Source organism: Podarcis cretensis (genome assembly GCF_951804945.1).
Source record: "Podarcis cretensis genome assembly, chromosome: 14".
Classification (NCBI taxonomy): Eukaryota; Metazoa; Chordata; class Lepidosauria; order Squamata; family Lacertidae; genus Podarcis; species Podarcis cretensis.
Genome location: NC_137183.1, coordinates 23058027 through 23083999, shown reverse-complemented (window position 1 = coordinate 23083999; position 25973 = coordinate 23058027). Strand labels below are relative to the sequence as shown.

Genomic DNA, 25973 nt, shown 5'->3' with positions numbered 1-25973 from the left:
ACTCACTTTTTGCGCCAGAATTAGTGAGAAGTCAATATTTACTTTCCCTGCCCCAGACTCTGGCCTGGAGTTGATTTTTTTTAAAAAAATGGATTGGAAGTGGGTTGGCAACTTAAATATATCTACATTGGCACCATGAGAGGAAGAAGGGAGCTTGGTGGGTTCAGTGCCAAGCTGGTGTAATAGACTTTGCTGGGCAAGAGACAAAGACTGAGCAGAATCTGGTCACGGTTAGGGGGTAAAAATGGGGTTCAGTTCTCAAAACCTTCCAGGTTCACATTTCCAGAAACAATACGTGAAATGAAACTCCAAGGTGGATGTCCCATGTGAAAAGGATCTAGGGGTCTTAGAAGGCAGTTAGGTCATGTACTCATAGCAGTGACCACAGGAAGAAAGGGAGGGGTGCAGAGAAAAGGAACGCCATGGTGCATCTGCAGCAGCACAACCAGATGCCGTCATTTGACCCTGCTGCAACAAAACATCTCTCTCCTGCATTAGTCTCTACGGCCACAGCAGGCGCTGAAACCTTCCAACAGTTAAACTTCACCTCCAAAGGTGCACTCCTCCATTGTCTCCCAAGACAGATGGATGCCAACAACAAGAGGAAGGCCACAATTTTAACATGGGTCAATAGTGTGATGCAGAAGCAAAAGGGGGAAAAAAGCTAATGCTATTCTAGGCTGCACCAACAGAAGTATGGTGTCCAGATCAAGAGAAGTAAGAGTTCCCCCCTATTCTGCCTTAGTTGGACTCCACCTTGAGTACTGTGTCTAGTTCCAACGAAACATCGGGAAGGACTTTATGAAGGTAAAAGCTATTTGACAGTGGAAGGGGCTACCTAAGAAGGTGATGGACTCTGCTTCATTGGGGACTTTTAAACAGAAGTTTGGTTGGCCGTGTGTCAGAGATTCGTTAACTGTGATTCCTGCATTGCAAGGGGTTGGACTGGATGATCTTCGGGATTCCTTCCAACCCTACAATTCTATGGCACAGTCCAATCCATTAAGATATTTTTTTTTTGAACCAATTCAGTGGACTTTGTGAAACTGAACTAGCTCGTTCCATGCTCTAAACCACCATTAGCCAAGGATTTCCTTGAGCCCAGCGAAGGAAAAAATATATATGCTGTGGTTGACTTAAGTGATTGACACCTTTTGAATTCACAAGCATCCGTCCTTTGTCATTGGCCTTGCCTTTTCCCTCTTCCTTTCCCCCACCCCTTATTTTTCAACTTTTTTTCATTCCAATGTGAGGGAAATGGCTTGCAGGATGTGACACAGAATCTGCTTAAACATGAGAGAAGGAATAGGCTCATGATATAATGCCCCATTTCCCCGGCCCGCTCCCTGCTCCCAGGGGTATTCTGCAACTATTTTAATGAAAAGAATGGTGGCTTAAAAGTGCTGTCAAGCTCAAGACATTTTCACTGGATAAAAACACATATGGTTGTTGGTGGTGGTGGGGGGCTTCCTCTCTCTTTTTTGAGGAGGAGCAGCTTTAAATCTTTCAAGCTTCGTGAAATGAAATTTGCTTGGAAATATGTTAAAATATGCAAAGGGATGAAGCTGTGTGACAATGATGGGATGATTTTAAAACCCTGGTTCCAGGGCCTAGCAGCTCTTGAAAGGATCTCATAGATGTTGCAGCAACAGGATCCTTTCCCGGCATATATAAATGCATTTAAAAATGATAAAGGCGGGTCATTCCTCTCCCCTAGTTAGTGATGGTAAGGGGCTACTTTCATGCTCCGGAAAAAGAGGGTGAATATAAAAGTCCACTGAAAGACTGTACAGAAATCAGGAGCGCCTTCTCTTTCCTGTTCCCGAGAAGAACACACTGACTTTTATTGCTGTGATCATCCATGACCTACATTTCGGTTTTCATAGCCTCGTGCGCTCTCTTGCTTTCCCTCCCTGATCTTGCTACCACTGAAATGACCTGAAAATGGATGATTCATGTTCTTTCAAGACCTGGAAGGCACAGGTCAGCCTTCCCCCCTCTTTGCACATCACATTTCTCCCTCCTGGCATGCATAAAAGAACATAGGAAGAGCTCTGCTGGTTCACGCCAAAGGCTCACCTAGACATAGAATCATAGAATTGTAGAGTTGGAAAGGGACCCTGAGGATCATCTAGTCCAGGGTTCCCCAAACTTGTGTCTCGAGCTTTTTTTGGACTACAACTCCCATCACCCCTAGCTAGCAAGACCATTGGTCAGGGATGATGGGAATTGTAGTCTGAAAACAGCTGGAGACACAAGTTTGGGGAAACTCGATTTTGTCCATATTCCTGCAATGCAGCTATCCCATACGAGGATTAAACCTGCAACCTGGGCATCATCAGCACCATGCTCTAACCAACTGAATTATCCAGTTTCCACAGTGGCCAACCAGACACTCATGAGAAGCCCGAAAGCAGGACCTGAGTGCAACTGCACTCTCCTTACTTGTGAGTCCCAGCTGCTGGCGTTCAGAGGAAATCCTGAGCTTGAGGGACCAACAGCTTGACTCATCATAGGGCAGCTTCCTGTGCCCTAAATCAGCCTTTCCCATGGGTGTTGTTGCAGCTCAGAAGAACTTGCTGGATCAGATGAAGAAGGCCTATCTAGTCCAGCACCCTGCTCTCACAGTCGCCAACCAGATGTCTTTGCGAAACCCATAAATACAATGCACCACTAAGCTAACTATGATCTAACCACCATTTCTGGAATGCATGATGCTCCACAGCTGTGCCAACGATCATTAGAAAATTTAAAGCAGCAACTGCAGTGACATCAACTCAGGAACTCAGAACACTGTTGTGTGAGCACCGCTGTGATTTTGGAGGCATCTCTTTGTTTTCAAGGTACTACATCCTGTTTTCCCACTGCAACAGCCAGCAAGGCAACTTACAAGCATGGCATTAAATACAAAGCCATAGATGAGACCTAATTGTGTCTGGCGTGCTCTTAGGATTGTAGTGGCCACCAGTTCTAAAGCAAGAGAAGTTTGGGCATTATTTGGTGTGGAAGATGCCTTCAGTAACCAGAGAAGAAGTGGATGGGTAGTAGCGAGGGGCAGAGAGGAAGTTTGCATGTCATAGTGGCAAACCTACATGGGGATCCCAGTGCGATAATAATAATAATAATAATAATAATAATAATAATAGGAGAAGGAGAAGAAGAAATGCAATTAATTATAAGGCTGCAGCATAGCTGTGCCCTTTCTGCTTCCTGTCAAGCAGTGGGCATTGGTGTCATTTGTACAATACTCACGCTGTTACAATTTGTCTACGATAACAGAAGCGTGAGAAATATTTCCAGTCCAGTCCTGAGCTGGATTTGGCTTCCTGCTGTGCAACAGACAAAAACCAGACCAGATTAATCAGGGAGCCTGCCCAAGGCGCAAGAAGAACAGGGAGATTTCCCCCCTCCTGTCACTGTAGCTGACTTGTTATAATCCTGTGAATTTTGCAAGTCCTTAACTGTCACAGGAGTGGAACTGCGTTTATTTATTTATTTTTGCAGGAAGCGAGAGGAGGGTCTAATGTGAATATTCTTGGAGGGCATGATCTGCAGGGAGGTTTTCTGGCATGAGGCCTGCAGAAATAAGTGGGAAAGAGCTTAGAAACATACATGTTCTCTGTTGTATGCAAGTTTCTCCAATTTGTTTCCATGGGGCTCACACCAAAGCACTTACTCTGCTCTGCCAGGGATGGGTAAAAATCAAATGCAGGTTGCATTTAAAGATGAACCCACCAAATCCACACTTTCCCCCCCAAAAATGTGAAATGAAATACAGCCTTTTTATTTATTTATTTTTTAATTCACACTTTTCTGAATTTTGCAATGCAGAGCCAAGTAATGCATACTAAAATAGATATACATGGCTAAAGTGTACATTTAAAAAAACTGTAAATTAGTGAATACAATGTGCACAAATGCATTCTATATGGGGAAATAGCTTTGCAAAAATACATTAGGAGAAATTGATGCTAAAATGCTGGTGAATTTTCATTCAGCATTGCAAACTTGATGTGGAAATGAGGAGAACTGAATTTAAGAATGAAGAGGAAATGAGAAACGGAAAGGAACCAAAATTGACAGATTCACCACTTTCTGCCCTCAGCTAATGATGTCAGTTGGCGTTTGTTATAACTTCATTTCTTGCCATGAATTGGTAGCATCAACAGAAGAACAATTGCCCACTCCCCGTTTTGCGTTACAAGGGAAGCCACAGGTGGATGGGAAAAGAAATTGGTCCCCGTGGTGAAGCGATTTCCAGGAGCTGTGTTAGCGAAAACAAGAAAGAATCTTATGGCAGCTGAAAGACGAAGGCATTTATTACAGTCCAAGCTTTCATGCCACGCAGTCTGCTACATCAGATGCATGAAGTCGTCTGCACCCCACAAATGCTTATGTCACAATACATTTGTTCAGTCTGTCATGTGCTACAAGATGCGCTGCTTGTTTGTCTTCCGTTTGTTTGTGGTGGAGTCATTGCAGGCAAGCCAGATATACAGACCACTGCTGTCTGTCTCCAGAAGACGGAAAAATCAGTGTGGAAGTGGTGGCTTGGTGTGAAACAAGGCCACAGTATATGGCAAGCACAGCTGTTTCGGTATCTTTCCTGTGGTTTTGTTTGTGGGAATTCTGCGGGAACACAATGCCATCCCATTTTTAAAAAGTTGTTAAATATGTGTGTAGGTCATGCATAGGCAAACTCTGGCCCTCCAGATGTTTTGGACTACAGTTGCCACCATCCCTAGCTAACAGGACCAGTGGTCAGGGATGATGGGAATTGTAGTCCCAAACATCTGGAGGGCCGGAGTTTGCCTACACCTGGTGTAGGTGGTCCTTCAAGGTAGCCTGATCCCAAATGTTTTAGGGCATGGGTAGTTTAGGATTAATGGGACGCGGGTGGCGCTGTGGGTTAAACCACAGAGCCTAGGACTTGCCAATCAGAAGGTCGGCGGTTTGAATCCCTGTGACGGGGTGAGCTCCCATTGCTCGGTCCCTGCTCCTGCCAACCTAGCAGTTCAAAAGCACGTCAAAGTGCAAGTAGATAAATAGGTACCACTCTTGTGGGAAGGTAAACAGCGTTTCCGTGCGCTGCTCTGGTTCGCCAGAAGCGGCTTAGTCATGCTGGCCACATGACCCAGAAGATGTACGCCGGCTCCCTTGGCCAATAAAATGAGATGAGCGCCGCAACCCCAGAGTCGGTCATGACTGGACCTAATGGTCAGGGGTCCCTTTGCATTTAGTTTAGGATTGCTTCCCGCAGTACTTTGCATTGAGAAGCACCATAGCTCAGTGTCAGTGTTGCATATGGACAAGCCACAGGTTCAGTTCCCGGCAGCTTCAGGTAGGGCTGGCCCTTAAAGCCCAGAGAGTCACTGCTGGTCACTCTAGACCAGTGGTTCCCAAATTTTCCCTTTTATGAACTATTTGAAAATTGTGTGTGTGTTGACAGACCCCTTGATGTTTCTTCTGCCTGTTGTAGCAACTGTAACGCGCTGTGCTAGATGCTGTATGACTTTTAATTGTATTTAGACAGGCACACTGAGGACATACACCCTGAATGAAGCTCATGGACCAGTGGTGGTCCATGGACCATAGCAGGGGTGCCAGCTCATAGGGTCTGAGCTGTTCTGCCCCCCATATCCTTTGGGAGGGAGGAGGGTCCCCCAGTGTAGAAGGAGGCTTAGTGCAAGAAAGGAAGAGACAATGACCATTGAAGTCACACTGTGCTCTACATTTGTTCTCCTCTGATGGAATGTTGTGCATGTGATGCAGGGCCCCCTCAATTTTCGGTGCAAGTTGGCACCTCCCATGGTCAGCAAACTTTTTGAGCAGGGGGCCGGTCCACTGTCCCTCAGACCTTGTGAGGGGCCAGACTATATTTTGAAAAGAACAAATTCCTATGCCCCACAAATAACCCAGAGATGCATTTTAAATAAAAGGACACATTCTACTCATGTAAAAACACACTGATTCCTGGACCGTCCACGGGCTGGATTGAGAAGGCCCCCGCGTCTTAGTTTGCCTACCCATGCTCTGGACCATAGTTTGGGACTACGAGTTTGGCATATTGAGCTAGATGGACCAATTGGGCTGATTCAGTATGCGGCACCCTTTTATGTTCCTGTGCTTCTACTTATGTAAGTGCCTGGAATGCTAATTGTATTTTATTATATTTTATGAAGCGCCCCAGCTGGGTGTGGGGAACAGTTTTATGACTGTTAATATTATTGCTCTGATTCTCATGTTACTGTTGGGGAGAGACTAAGGTGAGGCCCGGCAGTTTTCTACTTTTAAAAAAAGAAGAAGAAAGAAAGCAGAATCAGGTTTCGAACTTTTATTATTCATGTTTGGCCACAAGCCTTCAAATCTCCGTTGCAATGCTCGGCACAGTGGGCCCTCGTAGAAAGAGGGTCCTGGAGATCCCACTAGACCAGGGTTGGGGAACCTTTTCCCACCCAAGAGCCACAGCTCCTCACATGCAAGTTTCCAAGGGTTGTGTGCAAATGATGGCTGGAGCCAGAGGGAAAAGTGGACCATGGAGGCAGAGCATAGACATGATGGCTAGTAGCCACTGATTGCCTTATCCATCATGAATTTGTCCAGCCCTCTTTTAAAGCTAGGCACTCTTCCACTTATCCTGTGCCTAGAAAGCATGGGCCCAAGCAGTTCCTCCCTTTCCCCATTCCTAGGGAAAACCTGCTCTTTATTGCTCAACTGGGGCAAACTTCAATCTGGAGAAAACCCCAGTTTGCTCTAATTGAGCACTAAAGAGTGGTTTTCCCCAGAGGGGAAGAAGCAGGGCAAGAGGAAGTGTGGGTAAGTCCTTGGTAGCCATCACTGACTCACTGTGGCAGTGAGTTCCATAGTTTAACTTTGCACTGCTTGAAGAAGTGATTTCTTTCATCTGTCCTGAATCTTCTAACATTCAGCATTGTTGGATGTCCATGACTTCTTGTATTATGGGAGAGGGAGGAAAACTTTTCTCTATCCGCCTTCTACATGTCTTGCACCATTTTATTAAATTACTTCATGTTCTCTCTTCCTCCTCTTTTCGCTAAACCAGGCATGGCCAAACTTGGCCCTCCAGATGTTTTGGACTGCAACTCCCATAATCCCTAACAGGACCAGTGGTCAGGGATGATGGGAATTGTAGTTCCAAAATAGTATGGAGGGCCAAGTTTGGCCATGCCTGCACTACACCAAAAGGTCCTGCAGCTACTGAGGTATATTTTGAACCTATTGTAGGACAATTGTGTTTCCGCCTGTCCCCCACTGGCCAGTATATCTTCAAAATTACACTCTTCTGGTTTTCCCAAATAGTTGCATAACAGCCATTGGTGGAGTATCAGAATGCAATGTACAGGAGCCAGACTAAAGCAGAGCATTGCAAGATTTGCTTTGTTTTTCGGGAGAAGCAGGAGATCCACCAGGCAGAGCCTGGTGCAAAAGGCAGCACTTACTGTATAACTAAATAATTGTGACCCAAATAATATTTTGTGTGTGCCAGAACCGAGCAATTCTTTTTCTCTCACACACAAATTCAAGTCTTTGAGAGTGCATCCAATGTAAGTCCTGCTCAGAATAGACCCACTGATATTAATGGACATGACTAACTTAAGTCCATTAATCTCAGTGGGTCTACTCTAAGTTGAACTTACCTAGGCTTGCCATACATCCGGAAAATTCTGGACATGAATCGGATGCCTAAAATAGCATCTGGGGATTCCCTTGGCCGGGGAGGGAGGAAGGTGATGGAGCAGGGGTGGCGGTGGCACAACTGGAGCAACATCTGTCACAAGCCTGACCATTTTCGCTTTTTCCAGGGGGAGTGTTGGGGGGTGTTTTCACATTTGTTTTTGCCTCTGCCTTCCCCTACAGCAGTGGTGATAGCCCCCAACAGCTGCCCGATGCAGGGAAGGCCCAGGCAGGACTGGAATGTTGTGGGTATGTGGCAACCCTACCCAAAACTTTATTTTGAGGGGGGAAAGCTCAACAACTTTCCCTGGATTTTCACTTTTGGGAATATGGCAACCCTAACTTAGGCTCCAATAGGGACGCGTGTGGTGCTGTGGGTTAAACCACAGAGCCTAGGACTTGCCGATCAGAAGGTCGGCGGTTCGAATCCCCACGACGGGGTGAGCTCCTGTTGCTCGGTCCCTGCTCCTGCCAACCTAGCAGTTCGAAAGCACATCAAAGTGCAAGTAGATAAATAGCTGTCAAGTGTCCCTTATTTGAAGGGACAGTCCCTTATTCCAGCGCCATGTCCCGCTGCTGTCCCTTATTGATGGATGTCCCTTAAATGTCCCTTAAATGATGTCCCTTAAATTTCAAAGGAAGCAGCTCCTCTCCCTCCCTCCCTGCCGGCCAGGGAGGAGGGAGGCTCCAACTGTGTTGCTTGGCTGTGTTGCTCATCCAATAAGAAGTCTAAGAACGACTGGGGGGTGGAGCTTGCATGCCTTGTGTGTGGCTAGTTAATGCAAGCTGAGGGGGTTTTTGAATGCTGGATGCCATTTTGTTGCACGTGCTGCTGCAAACTTTGCAGTGCAAAGCCAGGCCGGGAAGCCATCTTAAGTTGAGGCTGCATAGGCCTTGTGGTGCATGTGATTCAGATTCTATTCAGTTGAACCTCTGGTTACAAAGTTGGTTGGACAGTGTTCTCGAAGCTACCAGCATGAGTTTGACAGGAAGACTGGAGTGCCTGGAACAGGTGAGGCTGCAGGTCCCTTATTTTCAAGGCTGCTGGTCCCTTATTTTCAAATCTGTAAGTTGATAGCTATGGGTACCGCTCTGGCGGGAAGGTAAACGGCGTTTCCGTGCGCTGCTCTGGTTCGCCAGAAGTGGCTTGGTCATGCTGTCCACATGACCCAGAAGCTGTACTCTGGCTCCCTCGGCCAATAAAGCGAGATGAGCGCCGCAACCCCAGAGTCGGTCACGACTGGACCTAATGGTCAGGGGTCCCTTTACCTTTTAACTTAGGCCCCATATGCACCACACTTTTAAAGTACTATGATACCACTTTAAATAGTCATGGTTTTCCCCAAAGAATCCTGGGTAGTGTAGTTTGTTAAGGGTGCTGAGAGTCGGCAGGAGAACCCTATTCCTCTTACAGAACTAAAACTCCCATCCGCCCAGCCAGCTTGGCCTATTTGCCTTAACAGTCAGTCCTTCCTCCCAGGGAGTTCTGGGAGCTTGAGTTCCACAACTTGAGGAGGTGGCTTGGGGGCTCAGATTCTCTGCTGTGGCTTTAATTAGATGGTTTTTCTTCGCTTAAAGAAAAAGTGTATATGATTAATTCTTGTTTTCCTCTTGAGTTAGCTCAAAGAAGTTCGGAAATTTCAACAGGGCTTTGTTTTTTTAAACAAGCAGTTGCTTTTAGGAACCTGAAACACAGACGAGATTTTCAGGGTTGGGATTTGTATGGGAAAATTTATTACCAAAATAAAGCAGAATAAGCAAGTAAGGCGGCACAGAGGCCACCATGACTAACTTGTGAAATTCCTGGGAGGGAGGGAGGGAAGGAAAGCAGGTTCACATAGATCCCGGGCGTGCAAAATTGCAATAAACCACACATTGTAAATGATTTTGCAAAATGATAACACAAAATGATGTGCGCAGAAGAACATCGGCGGAGCTTTGCAGGAGAGGATGATGCAATGAACAGAGATCCACAGAAATCAAGGGCTCCCACAGTTGCAGGGTGAGAGGAAAGGGGCTCAGTGGTTAGAGCATCTGGTTTGCATGCAGAAAGTCTCAGCTTCAGTCCCAACCAACTGAAATCCTGCCTAAAACCTAGGAGAACTGCTGCCAGTCAGTGTCAACGGTACTGAGCTAAATTGAACCAATGGTCAGACTTGGTAAGAGGCAGCTTCCTATGTTCTTAAAAGTAGGTCATTTTCAGCTGGCTGGCAGAGGCTGAAAAGAAGCAGTCCAGTGTGCTCTGAGTCTGTTAAATCCAGGGACCATAGCTGATTCTGCCCTCGGCCTCCGTTTTGTTGTTTGCTGCAAAAATTTTAATATTGTTTTTCAGCCAGGATGTTGCCCGATTTTGGAACCGACTCCTTAAGGAGGCTTGGCCATCTTTGACAAAGTGATCTTCCTTGGGGTAAGATGTTGGGCATTTTCCTTTTGGCATTCCTGTTGGTTTCTTAGAGGCTTTCTATTAGTATCTATTGTTTTGTGATGGGTTATGTTTTGCGCAGGTCGTGTGGATCCAGCAAAAGCTTTACTGAAGGTTGGAGTAAATTTACACATATTTGGAACATCAGAAAGCCGCCTTATCACTAGTCAGACAATCCACTGGTCCATGTAGCTCAGTACTGTCCACACTGACTGGCAGCAGCTCTAGAATCATAGTAGAGTTGGAAGGGACCCTGAGGATCATCTAGTCCAACCTGGAATACGCAGCTGTCCCATAACGGGGATCAAACCTGCAAACTTGGTGTTATCAGCACCTCACACTAACCAACTGAGCTATCCAGGCACTTCAGGCAGGAGTCTCCCCCAGCCCCACTTGGAGATGCCGGGGTTGAACCTGAAACCTTATGCATGGACATTGGTCCATCTAGCTTCGTACTGTATACACTGTGACTCTCCAGGGTTTCAGACAGGAGTCTTTTCCAACCCTACCCAACTTTGCCAGGGATTGAACCTGGGACCTTAAAAATACAGAGTTGATGCTCTACAACAGAGCTGCAGATGGAGGGGTGTATCTGTGTAGAAACACCTGACTTCTGGCTGGCTGGAATGTAGACTACTGCACATAGTAAAGAGTCCGCCTGCTTTTGCTCACCTCTGTCATGCGGCCCCTGGAAAGTTGCCCACAAAGGAATGCGGCCCCCAGACCAAAAAAGGTTCCCAATCCCTGCTCAAGTGTCTGTCTGTGTAAGATTCTCTTATGTCCTACGTATACATAGTATATAGCTCTGTTAGGCGTCTGTGTGGGCATGTCAAGAAAGCAAGGAGCACAGCTGCGAAACGTGAGGCCGAATCCTGCAAACTCCATCCTCCACCTAGGGGTACAAGCGCACACAGCGAATGCCAATCCAAATACAGTGGTACCTCGGGTTACATACGCTTCAGGTTACACACGCTTCAGGTTACAGACTCCGCTAACCCAGAAATAGTGCTTCAGGTTAAGAACTTTGCTTCAGGATGAGAACAGAAATCGTGCTCCGGCGGTGCGGCAGCAGCAGGAGGCCCCATTAGCTAAGAACAGTTTCAGGTTAAGAATTAAGTACTTAACCCGAGGTACCACTGTAGTGGTAAAGGAATAACTTCTGGCAGTCGAGACAGATCCTGGATCCCTCCTAAAACAAAGCAAATGCTGGGTGGGGGGGGGGAAGAGAGAGAGACATGCAGGGAGTTGTGATAACTGTTAGCAAAAGGATATTAGCTCTTTGGCCACCTGCTTTGCTTTTTCGGAGAGGTGCATGAGTCACTTCGATGGAGCACAATACCTTTGTGTAATGTACATCTCAGCTTTCCAGCTCGCAGCATTAAAAACATCCTGCTTCCTGCAGCCATGTGCCATCTGCCCAGAGCAATCGGCGCGGATCAAAGCATGCGTTTCCCGATGGCCTGGATGCTGTTTCCTCTCCATCCGTGGTTTTGTTTTGGGTATGTCTGAAGTATGTTGTGCAGCCCACATCTTGCCCTGCATCCTCCGCTGCCTGAGTTAGTGCTCCACTTGCAGATTTCTCTTCGTCTGCGCCCAGACAGCTTCCTCTGTGGCTGATTTAATGCTGGAGAGAACCCAGAAGAGGGAGGGAAGCATTGCAAGAAAAAGGTACCAAGCTAGGGGTTGTGCTTGAGTGGCTCTTCCAGGGCACAGCTCAATGGCAGACCATTCACTTTGCACATAGAAGGTCTCAGGTTCAATCTCCAGTGGCATCTCCAGGTAGGGTAGGAGACACCTGAAACCCTGGAGAACTACTGCAGCCAGTTAGTACTGAGCCATTGGTCTGGCTCATTATAAGGCTTCTTCTGTTTCCGTGAGTGACCCACACTGAGCTGGTTTCACCAGGGGTGAGAAATCTCCATCTTAGGAAGCCAGTGTGGCCCTCCAGGGTCCCTGATCTGGCCCTCAGGCTACCTTGAGCTCCTTGCAGGAAAGGTGAGATATAAATGTAACAGTGAAATCAAATTTAGTCCCTCATAAAGCCTGGCTGCATTAGAAGGAGAGGTGAGGCCACAAGCCCCCTGCCCCATCAGCTTGGCTGGGAGCAGCTGTAATTTTTGTTCCTCCTTTCCCAGAAGGGGCCTGTGCAGTAACCCCAGAACTAACATTTGGTTATTTCCCTCCTCCGTCCCTGTTTTTCTTCTCCTTTAGCATCATGTTTGAGGAAGGTTGTAGGCAGTGCTATTTTTCTAGAAATAAAGGTGCCAGAAAGCACCACAAACACTTCCCTCGTTCTTTTAGAATGGCAATAGCGTCCACCTAAGAGGTGCTGGAACTGAGGTCCAGCAAGTTCTGGCTGCAAAAAAGGCCCTGATTGTAGGTTATTGATAGGTAAAGGTAAAGGACCCCTGGACAGTTAAGTTCAGTCAAAGGCGACTGTGGGCTGCGGCACTCATCTCACTTTCAGACTGAGGGAGCCGGCATTTGTCCACAGACAGTTTTCTGGGTCATGTGGCCAGCATGACTAAACAGCTTCTGGCTCAACGGAACACCATGACAAGTGGTAGAGCGCACAGAAACATCGTTTACCTTCCCGCCGCAGCGGTACATACTTATCTACTTGCACTGGTGTGCTTTCGAGCCACTAGGTTGGCAGAAGCTGGGACAGAACAACGGGAGCTCACCTTCCGATCAGCAAGCCAAAGAGGCTCAGTGGTTTAGACCACAGCGCTACCCTCTCTATCACTCAGTGATAGAGCATCAGTCAGTGTGGGCAAAACTAAGCTAGGTGGACCAGCAACATTCCCCACTTCTGATTCCTAGCAACTGGCATTCAGAGGCCTACTTTCTCCAGCAGTGGAGGTAGAACACCATCATCATGCCTAGCAGCCCCCGATAACCCCACCCTCCATGAATCTATGCGATACCACTTTAAAACCATCCAAGTTTGTGGCTGTTGCTACATCTTGTGCGAACAAATTCCATTAGTTTTAACTGAGTGCTGTGGAAGAAGTACTTTCTTTTGCCTGTCTTGAGTCTTCCAACATTCAGCTGCAATTCTTCTACGTTACAGTTCTTGTAATGCAGTTATAGAAGTTGGCCTTGATGAACAGCATTCGTTTCCCAGAAGCGCTCTCCTCCCTATCAGATCCAGAAGAAGTGCTACAGATAAAATCTAGGCCACGGGGCAGGTATTCCTTCAGAGAGCTGACTTGATGGCAGTCAGAAGCCTCACAGGAGGGGTCTTGAGGGAATTACCCTCCTTCTGCCAGTAGTGGTTCTGAGGCTCTGTTTACACTGCACATTTAAAACACATTACTTCCTTCAAAAGAATCCTGGAAACTGTGATTTGTTAAGGGTGCTGGGAATTACAGTTGTACCTCGGGTTACATACGCTTCAGGTTACAGACACTTCAGGTTACAGACTCTGCTAACCCAGAAATAGTACCTCGGGTTAAGAACTTTGCTTCAGAATGAGAACAGAAATCATGCTCCGGTGGCAGCAGGAGGCCCCATTAGCTAAAGTGGTGCTTCAGGTTAAAAACAGTTTCAGGTTAAGAACGGACCTCCAGAATGAATTAAATACTTAACCTGTAGTACCACTGTATAGTTTTCCAGGGTAAACTATAGTTCCCAGGTTCTTTGGGGGAAGAAATGTGCTTTCAATATGTTTTGAATGTAGCCAGACAACTCTCATCCCTGGAAGGACATTCCTCCACCCCAGAACAGATCCAGGAGCAGAACAGTTTTAAACTCACTTTTTCGTTTCCTGTCATGGCACACCTCACAGCTACTTTGCGATCTTACAAGATGTCTGAGAAATCCTCCCTCACCCACAATTCCTTCCCTCTCTATTAAAAAACAACAACAGGCACGCATAAAAGTGCACTGCCATAAGCCGTGCACAGATTTAACGTTATTAAAAGGAGGCAAAAATGAAAAACGAAGCGCGATTGCAGGAAACATTTCTTCCAGTCCTAAGAGGAGATGGTCTGCAGCGGTGGCGGCTGTTCCGGAAACACAAGGAGCAGTTGCGGGATGTCAAAGAAGATCAATCAAAAGGAAACCATCAGGATGGCAAGAAAGGGTCTGATATGAAAAATTAAAAGCTCAGAGGTCTTTTGTTGCGAAGCCACAGCGCTGTGTGCCATCTCAGACCATTGGCCTGCAATTTAGGAATCTGGAAAGAACAAGCCCAGGCAATATGCATGTGGCCCACTGCTGTGTGTGTGTGTGTGTGGGGGGGTTATTTATTATTTGTGCATGTCAGGAAAAGGGTACCTAAAGCACATGACAGCATCAGGGGGAAGGAGGGGGGATGCAAGACTCAGATGCCTTTAAATGAAACCACAATCGGGAGCAGTGATGTTAAGCCTAATAAGCCTTGTGGGTCTGTTATGTCTTTCCTGAATTTGCCCACCCCCCTCCTCTCTGTTTTCCTTTTCTTCAGAGAGCCAGAAAGCCAGTCTCCAGAAAGCAGAGTGTGGAATCTGACACTAGCATGTAAGCAGGAGAGAGAGAGAGAGAGAGAGACCTAGAAATGGGATGCATTATTTATGAGCAGAAAACAAGGCCTCGGTGTTAACAAGGGCAAAGTTATTTCAAGGAGAAAATGGCTCCTGTTATGTGCCATCAGCCCCAGCCAGCTTCCCTTCTGGAAAAAGATCAGTATTTACAGGACGCTTCCAGACAGCACAAAACCAGTCCAAGTCGCATCTTATCCCCTTGGGCTAAACACTGTTCTTCTTGGCTGTGTGGTGGTGTGGCGAGCCTCTTGCCCTTTGCTAAGTGGGCAGAGGAAGTTTGACTGTAGGATGAGCACTGGAAGAAAGACCAAACCTTGGTCTCCTCAAGTGGCAAACTCTTCCCTCCCCCCCCCCCAATTTTAAGTTTCAAAATTATCATCTGATTCCTTCCAAACAGGTAAATGCACAGAGACATCCATAAAGCAGAACACAGAGCTTCTTCTGAACACTGTGTTGCAAGTTGTCTCTCTTTCTCTCTTGTCTATCAATTGAGCATATAAAACAACCTTGCCTTGATCCAGGATAGGATACCCACCCACTGCTACTGGACCTGTGAAATATACTCAGAGTCGCAAAGTGATTTCATGCTCTTTATTCAGCTCATAGTGGTGAGGAGGAATGAATGAAGGTCCCCTCAAAGTATCTGCTTTATATACATTATTTACACAATGGGCTGCACATGATTGGCTAATTCTGGAATTCTACTGTAAGCCAATCAGGTTGTGGATTCACTTCTATCTGGAGCATGATTGGGTGGTTCCTGCCAACCAATCATACTGCTGTATTGTTCTAGGACCAATCAGACTGCTGCATTCTGAATCCTATTGTTCTAGGACCAATCAGACTGCTGCATTTTGGATCCTATTGTTCTAGGACCAATCAGACTGCTGCAGTTTGGATCCTATTCAACTCAGTACATAACAACCTGGGATATTAAGCAGCAGAACTTTTAGCTCCTCTCACAGCCACTCGCTGCACCAGCAGGAATGCCGAATTGGTGTGTTTGCCTCTCTTCCCAGTAAGCAGCAGTAACCCACCTGCCAAGAAGCTAACATAGTGGCTCCACCCCAGCCAGCCACTTTGGGTTGTAGCTCAAAAGCAGAGCATCTGCCTTGCATGCGGAAGGTCCCAGGTTCAATCCCCGGCAACTCTGCTAAGGGCTGGGAGAGACTTCCTGTCTGTAATACTTGAGAGCTGCTGCCCATCAACAGAGACAATAGTGTTAGAAACGAACCAGTGGCCTGACGTAGTACATTGGTACCTCGGGTTAAGTACTTAATTAGTTCTGGAGGTCCGTTCTTAACCTGAAACTGTTCTTAACCTGAAGCACCACTTTAGCTAATGGGGCCGCCTCCTGCTGCCGCCGCGCCGCCAGAGCACAATTTCTGTTCTCATCCTGAAGCAAAGTTCTTAACCCGAGATACTATTTCTGGGTTAGCAGAGTCTGTAACCTGAAGTGTCTGTAACCTGAAGCGTATGTAACCCGAGGTACAACTGTACTGTATCGACCCAAATATAAGCGGCACCCGCAAATTAGCTGCACCTTTAAAATTCAAGGGGGAAAAAAGAAAAAAAGACAATACCCGAATATAAGCCGCTCCCTTAAAATTGGAGAGAAAAAGAAAAAAGTCAATTACCGGTATAAGGCAGCTTCCTGTGTTATGGATTTATTTAATTGGCAACACTTATCCTGAGCAGAATTTGGTGTTACTTAATACAGAATGTATTTTCTGCCTCAGCAAACCCCCCCCCCCAACCCAACTCTGGATAGGTCCAGAGCTGAAACAATTTCTTTAGGGCAGACAGGGAAGGTGAATCCTGTGTCTTCCTCCTTGGCCCTTCCTCTCTCCTCCCCTCCCCTCTCACCCCACCCCGCCTGCGGCTGCCATTTTGACACTGGCTCATTGATCCCACCTCAGGCTTCATTAACAGTTATTGCCTTCCCTCCATCCTGCTTTTACAGTTCCTTCGTGAAGGTGGCTGTTACGCAAAGATACCCCATGAGGAATAGCAGGAGCTCTTTAAGCAAATAATGAAAAGGAGCTGCCTCAGGTCCTCTTTGCAGGTAGGAGCTGACAAGGACTTCTTCACAGAGCACATATTTTCAGTGCTCCCCCCCCCCCCCCGAAAAAATGTTTAGGGATACTCTCATTTTTCTACTCATATTGAAATACTGCCCTTCAATGAGGCCAAACTTAGAGTCACAAAATGTTTAAGGGTATGTGTACCCCTGCACACACACACCCAGAAAAAAAGCACTGCATATTTTACTATGTTTTTATATATGCCATAAGCCGCCCAGAGTGGCTGGGGAAACCCAGACAGATGGGCGGGGTATAAATGAGAATATTATTATTGTTCAACTATGGAATCCACTCCCACAAGAAGTACTTAACCCAACCATTAAAAAAGGTAAAGGGACCCCTGACTGTTAGGTCCAGTCATGGCTGACTCTGGGGTTGTGGCGCTCATCTCACTTTATTGGCCAAGGGAGCCGGCGTACAGCTTCCGGGTCATGTGGCCACCATGACTAAGCCGCTTCTGGCGAACCAGAGCAGCGCACGGAAATGCCGTTTACCTTCCCGCCGGAGCGGTACCTATTTATCTACTTGCACTTTGATGTGCTTTCAAACTGCTAGGTTGGCAGGAGCAGGGACCGAGCAACAGGAGCTCACCCCGTCGTGGGGATTCGAACCGCTGACCTTCTGATTGGCAAGTCCTAGGCTCTGTGGTTTAACCCACAGTGCCACCCGTGTCCCAAGCCAACCATTAGAGGGCTTTAAAAGAGGGTTAGACAAACTCATGGAGGATAAGGCTTACAGTGGCTACTAGCCATGATGGCAATGCACTACCTTCACTCTCAGAGGAGGTTGTTGGCATCTGTCTGTTTCAAGAGACAATGGAGTGCCTCCAGGGGTGAAGTCAAACCTCTGGAGAATCACAGCACCTGCTGGGGCTACAGAAATCAGTATCTCACAAGTGCTTCTCCAACATGCCTTTTAAGCTTTTTTTAAAAAAAATCTGTATTAGATTTGAAATTCACAAAATGGCTGGTGTTGACATGGTCTGTTGCAAAGCACCCATTTCCCAGAAGACAAACTAGTCAGTCTAAAAGTGGGGGGGAGAAAACTTTTCTGAGAAACTGAATACAAGGCAGAGGTGGGCAGTGTTCCTTTGCAGCCGGGCGTGGTGGGGAAGGGGACACTGATAATGACTGAGAAGCTTGTCTCTCAGAAAAACAAAAGAAGCTCATCCGCCATGATGGATCTTCTTCTAATTGTGGTGCTTTCCAGAGCACAGTTTGAAAACTTCTATAGAAACACTCCCCTACCATCATTTATGACTTTGAAAACTGGAAAACAAAAACATATCTGCAGCCAGAGGAAATTGTACAGACAGATCTGTCACACCATGTCTCCCGTGCCGTTTAAAGAAGATGAGAGGGAGAGAGCCCCCATGACCTCATTTAATATTTTCTATCTTGGTTCATGGTGATTTGAGAGGCAGAGGTCGGCTGATGGAGAAATTCAAAGGGTCCTAATGAGAGCAGCATTGTGCTCTCCTGTTCTGATCATCTCCCGGGTGATAACACTACAGGTGATCTTTGATGTCACATGCTGTGACTTCCAAAGTACAGCTGAACTGATCTTTCTGTTTCATCAGGAGGTAGGAGTTTGATGCTTGAATAGCTGGCTGTACAACATTTGGTCATCTTTCTTTTCTACTGGTATTCTTTGAGAGGGCGGATCTGATTAGGTTGATGGTAAAGGGGACTTGTCCTATCACAATTGGGATAGAATTGGGTACAATGCTGGTGAACAGCTGGGTGTGTCACTTGCAGCCTCACATCTCTGTGAATACATGGGCATATAGTATGTATTTTTTAAAAAGTGGAAGCAACTGGCATTATAAAACTGGCAAAACTTGAGTGCTGCTTTAGATTTCAGTTGCTGGATGGGAACAGAATGCAACAGAACTTAGTGCTTATTGTTCCTTTGCAGCATGTCCAAGCAAAATCCTTTACATCTTACCTGCACGGGACATCTGGTAGTTACCAGTATTTCAAAAGGGGGAGATGCAAAGGCAACATTTGGATGGAATGTTTTTTTGTCCCCCCCCCCACCCCCAAGGAACAAAGAGCCTTGAAGACATGTTCATTTGTTCCAGAGGTACCAACAAGGTAATCAAACTCCGTCTTGGGCAAACGCCTTGATGAATATGCAATAATTTTGCATACTTCAGATCTGTGCACACTGTAGTTTTTTGTATTCAGCCTTGAACCTGTGCAAAAATAAATATAAGAATAACTGTATACCTTTCATTCAAACAGTATTTGTCAAAATATATTGATCTTTCAACAATTCACCAAAAATGTCTACATGCTGCTTCTATATGTAGAAATGATAAATTGTTTTATCCCAAGGCTGTCCCATGTGGCAGAGAACAAGGAATGCCTTTTCTATGAAAATGCCTGCTGTAACCTCAGTTGGAACACCTTAAAATAAAGACTCCCCCCCCTTTACAACCATTGTTTTATTAATATGCCAACTTTACACACATTTAATCAATTAATGAGTCAGTCAACTAAAACTAATAAACTAAAATGCTTTTAATCTGGTGACTATCTTTATCATAATTTTACATATTATTATACATTTTCCATTTGCTTTCATCTCCTCTCCCCATTCCTTTTCCTTTTGTATCGTGTCTATTCAATTATTAGCTTATGAGACAGAGACCACCGTATTTTAATATATGTACAGCACTTAGAAAATTGTTGGTTTTTAGTAAGTGTTATATCCAATGTACCACAAAGTTGAAGTCACTTAGCCATATACTGGTTCCACTGGGGAAATGTTTTGCACCAGCAAAATGGTATTGCACAAGAGAATGCACAAGGACTAAACCCTAGACAAATCCAGAGTGGAGTCCATAACATGTTTGGATGGCATCTTGTACACCTCCTTCTGGCAACTCCTGCAGCCAAGCTGGTGCCAAACATATTGCTCTGCTTTCCTTCGGATCTCTTCCGTGAGGCCAAGAAGGGGATCTTGTTGCCTGACAGCCCAAGATCTCTATACGCACTGCCCAGGCTAGTGTCCTGGAGAGGTCACTTCAGTGCTGCTAATACAGTGGTTTGACTTCACCCCCAGAAGCACCCTCCATTGTCTCTCAAGACAGACGGATGCCAACAACAACAGCAAATGAAGGTGTATGTGTGCATCTGTGTGATATGACAGTGACCCATCTGCACTATACATCTAAAACAGGATCATACCACTTTAAGCAGACCTACATTTCTGAGTTCCCTGTCAACAGGGATCGACTGCTAAACCACTCCAGAAATGGTGGCTCTGTGAGGGGAATAGGGGTCTCCTAACAACCTGCAGCATCCTTAACAAACTGCAATTCCCATAATTCATTTGGAGAAGCCATGACTGTTTAAAGTGATATCATAGTGCTTTCAGTGTACTATACAGATGTGGCCCAAGTCTTTACAAGGGCTGCTGCATTTTAAAAAAATGAATAAAAGGTAAAGGTACCCCTGCCCGTACGGGCCAGTCGTGTCCGACTCTAGGGTTGTGCGCTCATCTCACTTAAGAGGCCAGGAGCCAGCGCTGTCCGCAGACACTTCCGGGTCACGTGGCCAGCGTGACGAAGCTGCTCTGGCGAGCCAGCACCAGCGCAGCACACGGAAACGCCATTTACCTTCCCGCTATAAAGCGGTACCTATTTATCTACTTGCACTTAGCGGTGCTTTCGAACTGCTAGGTGGGCAAGAGCTGGGACAGAGAGACGGGAGCTCACCCCGCCGCGGGGATTCGAACCGCCGACCATACGATCGGCAAATCCTAGGCACTGAGGTTTTATCCACAGTGCCACCCGCGTCCCTAAAAAAAAAAAAAAATGAATAGAAGAAGGAATTTCAACAGGTGTAGCTTTTCATTCTTCTCCAGCAACCACAAGAGCCATTATTTCCCTGTCTGTACTAATAACTAGGGATGGACAAATCTATGGATTTCATTTTCTCACGATTTCTCTTTCCTAACCTTAAATTTGCTACATCAATGTGCAATTTTGTTAAACCCTCACAAAATTTTGTCTGCTCTGTATTATAATATGCACATTTTTTCTATGCAATTTTACCTAAGATACACATTTTAGAAAGCAAGATCTCCAGATATCATGCATTTTGGCATTTTGTTTCCCCCTCCCCCCAATGTGTGCATTTTTTGTACTAAACATTCAGGGTTGGAGAACCGTATCACAAAATTTGGAGAAGCATGAATTTTGGAGGACAGGTGGATTTTGGTCCGGGTACCATTTCAGAAGTGTGGATTTGGAAGATTCACGTTCAGTTGTGAACCACACCAGATATTTCCCTCCTCCTCACAACAATGTCACTCCTTAAGCAGTACACTAGCTCAGACTTCACCAGTGCTACCAAACACATATTTTCCCTCCTTCTGCTAAAAACTAACCAGTCACTTCAAGTCAGTTTGTTCTCTGAAGCTTTTAAAAGAGACGTCAGCTATGCTTAGTGTGAAGTTGGGGCTGAACTAAAAGCTGGATATGTGCCCAGTCCAGTCAGATGGAAATTACATCTTGCACAGGAACCTAAATGTCATCTTCCTCAGCCCCTTTTACAGCCGGAACTGTGTTAACTCCCTTTTATCCCCCCGTGTTGCATCTTCATTTTCCTACAGATATGACTGTACTTCCCTTCAGATATGATAAATCATCTCTGGTAGCACCACAATCTAGGGCACAGTGAGCGATCATCTGGAATTTCAGATGACACTTAAAAGTATAATAACAAGTAAACAAAGCCCAGGAGGAATATGTGTCTTGAAATGTGCAGTTCATGTTAGTAGCGCAAAGTAATTAACAAGCTGAAACAGCAAGAGGGGAGCTGGGCGGCTTCTAGTTCTTCAGAAGATGCTGAAAACGAAAATGGGCCAGGTTCTCAGACCATGGGAACCACTGGGATAAGGTCAGCCCATGACCTGTGTTTATTATACCCTAAGCGCTGGCATTTGTTTGAGGTTGTATTCAGATCAGAGGTTCTCACATGAAGGCCTGCCAACCACTGGTGGCCCATGAGTGTGGTCCACACCTTCTTTTGAAAGATTGCAAAATAGTTGAGAATGTTCTATAGTTGAAGCTGCACATGATTCATTTTTCCCCTGACAACAGAGATGGAGACCATTTGGATCAGGTCTGGGTTTTTCCAATGGACTAGCAAATTCCTGGCCCATGGTTTTCATAACCAGTAAAGGCTGGTCCATCAACCCCAGTCTGCCCTTGGTCAGCCCCTTCCTTCCTTCCTTCCTTCCTTCCTTCCTTCCTTCCTTCCTTCCCTTTCTTTCTAATTGCCTTTTATAGAGTGAACATTATCACACATTATCTTTCGTAGAAGGCAAAAGGTTTAAGTGGTCTGCCGGTTTTCAACTGGTCTGCAGGGCTGCTGTTCTGGTTTTGTTGTTGTTACTGAGAACTGTTGATTAAATCAAAATGGAGCAACTCCACATTAACATGCATTGTATCGTTATTTTTTTAGTTGCTAACAAGTTGTGCTGTTTCTTGACTTTGCAGTAAAGAACACTCTAATGACAGGTCTAAGGCAGGAGTGGGGAACCTCTGGTCCACAGGCTTCCTGAGGCCTGCCAGGCCTTGGAGTTTGGCTCACTTGGCTATTTTAGGCAAACCACACCCACTTTCCTTGCTCCTGACATCGTATATGATATCAGGCATGAGAAACCTCAAGGCGCAGCTTGAAAATGAAGAAGAATCAGGAGCGCACCTGGAATGCATTCCCAATAATTCCTTTCAATTGCCAGCTTGAATTCAACTCAGAAATGAAAATGATTTTTTTCCTCAGGCATGGTTCTCCCCAAAATAAAAAATAAAAAATGAAACTCTCCCAGAAATAGAAACTGGGGAGAAATTGGGTTCAGTTTGCATTTAAATGCAAACCTACCTACTTCTCACTTTCTGTAGCAATATGCAAACTGAAACACTGGCAACCCTTCAAAATTTGCAGTTCCTTGAATTTTGCAATGCAGTTTGCAAGTCAAGCAATGTGTACAAAAACGCATATACTGGGGGCAAAGTGCACACAAAATGCATATAGTAGTGGCAATAGCATACAAAAAATGCATTATTGGGGGAATAACATGCAAAAATGCATCATGTTAGGGAAACTTGATTTATGAAATTCTATGTATTAAGCAAAATTGCATACACAAATGGATATATTGGGATAAATTTGCACTAAGATGCTGATGAATTTTCACAAGGACTTGAAAATAAACAATTCCTGAACCACTGTTAAAAACCAAACGCAAAACTGCAAAAAATAGAAATGGAGAGAAACCAACATTGACTTATTTGGCCATCCGTAGCCAGAAGTAGGAGAAATGTTGAAGGAATGGAGAGAAGCACTTAAACTTAAAACGTGGAATATTTCCCAAAGAGGAGCTAGGGTTGCACCAGGCTTGTACTTGAGAGAACTGGATGTTCCATAGCTCTTTCTACCTTTAGCCATTAGGACCTTTACGCCAACTTTATACCTGCTTTCCACTGTCAATTTCAGTCGATTTCTAAAAGCAATATACAACACATATGGATGTGGAGATTCAGTGGGTGTTTTTGCCTAGAACGCATGAGATTCTGTCAGCAACTGTGAACATAAATGACTTCTTATGCTTTTCACTCCATCATCGTCAAGCCAGCATGTTGAAGGCCTTGTGCGTTTTCTTTGGGATATAAAATTACATTCTTTCTTCTTTTCTTTGCTGCAAGTGAGTTTTGTTGTTCTTGTATAATGTTGAGCACTGAGCATGAAATGAGTGGATCTTGTTTGTTAGCGGGGTTGTGGGATTTTTGTTACTGGTTTTTTTTTTTTTTTTTAAGTACTGATCCTTCATCTTTCAAACGATTGAGAAGGCAAACTTGGCAGGCAGGCAGCTCACCTGTTTTCTGCCGTCACTGCATGATAAATAGCTTCGCAGAACCTGCCAGTGCGCCTGGGACACGCCTTTTCAGATGGCACCAAGTGTAAAAGTGTCATTGCAAGCCAGAATGTGGTGGAGGGAGGGAGGGAGGGAGGGAGGGAGGGAGGGAGAAATATTCTCTCCAGCATTATTGAACATTCTCCCGCCGCCCCCCAAGTTATATTTATTGTTATGTCCTGTTAGTTTGGAGGTGGTGAGAGTGGGAGTCACCAGATTGACAACATCCTACCTTGGAATGCTTGAAATTTTTTCCAGAGCTTGGCTCTGTAGCTTTCCACTGAATCAGTGGTTTTGGAAATGCTTGTCTAAAAGCATCACTGGTGGTGTACTTTGTCAGTTGTCCACAGTGGCTTCCAACTATCTTTCAAGAAACTCACGCTGGCATTTCAAACAGTGCAACTCTAGGCATCCAATAAGGTCCCACTAAACTCAATGAATCTCTTCATCGTCACAGTATCTGTCTGATTCTCATTGAATCAAGTACAGTGGTACCTTGGTTCCCGAATGGCTTGGTCCCCAAACATATTGGCTCCCGAATGTCGCAAACCCAGAAGTAAGTGTTCCGGGTTTGCAAATGTTTTTTTGGAAGCCGAACGTCTGTTTCGGTTGACGGCGTTGTTTCTGGGGCCAATCAGCCAATCAGAAGCCGCACCTTGGTTTGCGAATGTTTTGGAAGTCGAATGGATTTCCAGAACAGATTGAGTTTGAGAACCAAGGTATCACTGTATCTTCCTGTCATCAATGCCCATCCAAACAGACCTATTTAACTATTAATTATGTAAAAGACAGAGAGAAAGGTTATAGCCCTTGATGTTTATAACACAGGCATCTGCAGAAGGGGAAATGGTGGATTCCTTAATGTGGCGGGCATGGTGTCCGTGTCGATCAGCTGCTTGGGGAGGACAGTGAGCCCTGCTTGCAAAAGAACAATGGGGAGCTCCCTTTAAGCTCCTGGCTGTTCCTTTGTAGTCTGTGACAGGTGTGGGACAAGGGGGCATGGTTTGTAGGCCAAATGGGGAGCTGTTCTGGAGGTTCTGCACAACAGGGCTGTTTGTTTATTGCTGTTTGTATCTGCCTCTATGGACCTAAGGACTCAGGGAAGCTAAATGCAATTTAATTGCCTATATAGGTCTAAGTTTTAAGAGCTCACAGAAAAATAGACACAAAGGGAGAAGAGAGGCAGGGGGAAACCCACAATTTTATTTTATTTTCCATTTTTATTAACTTTTCAAATTTTACATTTCAAATTAAACATCATCTATTATACCATACATTCATTAACTTCCTTCCCTTCCTCCCCTTCCAAGGTTCGTTTAACTTCTCCACCATTCCTGCATATTTTGATATATCCATCTAATTCTATTTTCCTATCTTACATCACTTCAATATATGTTATACTGTTGAATTTTACTTTAATACTGCCAGCGTTGTCAACTGTACACAATTGTTTTCAAAATATTTGACCCACAATTTTAAAACTGAACATACTTTATCCCTATCCCAGAGTACATTTACTCAGAAGTAATTCCCACAGAGATCAATGTCATTCACTTCCAAGCAAGCCCGCCTAACACTGTGCTGGATTTTAGCCATAGTATTTCATTTTTTAAAAATAATCTGTATATATGTTTTGACACTTTAGAAAATAACATTTACAAAAAAAAAAGGGGGGGGGTCTTGAATGTTAAACTGCATTTTACCATGTTCAAAGTTGCCTTTCGGTACAATTTCCCAGCCCTCGCTATTTTGTTTTTGAAACGTTGCCTCTTAAAATTACATAGCTGTGTTGCTTTCCAGCACAATGTGTTGATGAGAAACCTGTTTAAACATTTCATACCAGAAGGCAGGGCCAGATTTCACATCCAAGAACTTGCCAGATGGAGGCTTAATTCAAATGAACAAATGGCAAACAAATGATCTGTGCATCTGTAGGGACTGTTTATGAGTAACCCATGCTTAAATTTTTGTAAAGAAAGATGCAGGAAAGCATGAATGCCTTGACGCTGGTTCTCTGGTTAGTTGGTGGTGCGCATGCTATGGAACGCTTTTATATTCTAGAACAGGCATGGCCAAACCTGGCCCTCCAGATGTTTTGGGACTACAACTCCCATCATCCCTAGCTAACAGGACCAGTGGTCAGGGATGATGGGAATTGTAGTCCCAAACATCTGGAGGGCCAGAGTTTGCCTATGCCTGGTATAGGTGGTCCTTCAAGGTAGCCTGATCCCATCAGTATGCAGATGATACCCAGCTCTACCTCCCTTTTAAATCAGAACCAGTAAAGGCGGTGAAGGTCCTGTGTGAGTGCCTGGA

At 45.3% G+C, this 25973-nt stretch overlaps 1 long non-coding RNA gene across 1 annotated transcript; it reads left to right on the top strand.

The window, feature by feature from the left end:
• Positions 1 to 672: 672 nt before the first annotated feature.
• On the top strand, positions 673 to 22001 carry LOC307203541. The gene is made up of 4 exons (XR_013833273.1): positions 673 to 2843; positions 10032 to 10102; positions 16607 to 16708; positions 20894 to 22001. It is a non-coding gene; the product is annotated as an uncharacterized lncRNA (long non-coding RNA).
• The last annotated feature ends 3972 nt before the right edge of the window (positions 22002 to 25973 follow it).